We start from the raw sequence: 975 nt of genomic DNA, 5'->3' as shown, positions 1-975 counted from the left end.
GTCACTACCAAATCTAAATCCCTCACTGGTCAAAGTTCTACCTATTTAACTTTTAACAGATTCTTTAAAGGGGACACGTTTTGTATGTAGAGGTCAAACAGTTGTCGATACTTGCATAGCTACGCGTTAATGTGAGTTTTGATCATGGAAACCGGCTGAACCCCACTATTAGAAACGTTTACATAAACTTTTCATTGAAAGTGGTTGGTTGAATGTCTGTTACCAAGGACCGCTCCAGCCAGCATGGATTTAAACAGCTTTCTGAGCACTTTTACACGTGGCAGTGATCCAATCATCTGTTTTTGTTTTTTTTTTTTTTATCGCATGGCCAGCCCTGGGCATAGGCGACATAGGTGGCTGCCTAATGCGCCATCTGCTGGAGGGGGTGCCAAATTGCAAGGATTAGGCTTTACTTTTTTAATACAGTTTGACACCACTTATTTTGTGTAAAATATAAAAAAAGGTAATATTAAAAATATAAATGGAATCCCTCTAAAGTTTGACATAATCAGAGTTATGCAGTTGAGGATAAACAAATGTGAATTTCTTCAATTCCTACTAATTTGTGGCCACAAAATACACGCCTGGGTGCACAAAATGGCAATCTGTGTGCACAAATTACTAATTCTTCTCTGACCTCTGACATCAACAAGGTATTTCTGCCCACAGAACTGTAGCTCACTGGATATTTTCTTTTACCATTCTCTGTAAACCTAGAGATGATTGTGGGGGGAAATCTCAGTAGATCAGCAGTTCCTGAAATCCTCAGACCAGCCGTTTAGCACCAACAACCATTTCACATTCAAAGCCACTTTGCATTTACTGCTCTATGTAAATGACTTCTGCTCAAATCAAACTGTCACTTGTTTTAGGATCATGTCAAACACGTGGCAGAGCGTCTCTTCCTGGTTCTAAAGAATTTTCACTCAGCTACTTTTCCTCATCAATGTTGAGGATTAGATAATTCCAAACTCT

This window comes from Oryzias melastigma, linkage group LG13 (assembly GCF_002922805.2).
Source record: "Oryzias melastigma strain HK-1 linkage group LG13, ASM292280v2, whole genome shotgun sequence".
In the NCBI taxonomy this organism is placed as follows: Eukaryota; Metazoa; Chordata; class Actinopteri; order Beloniformes; family Adrianichthyidae; genus Oryzias; species Oryzias melastigma.
This window is presented reverse-complemented; position numbering follows the sequence as displayed.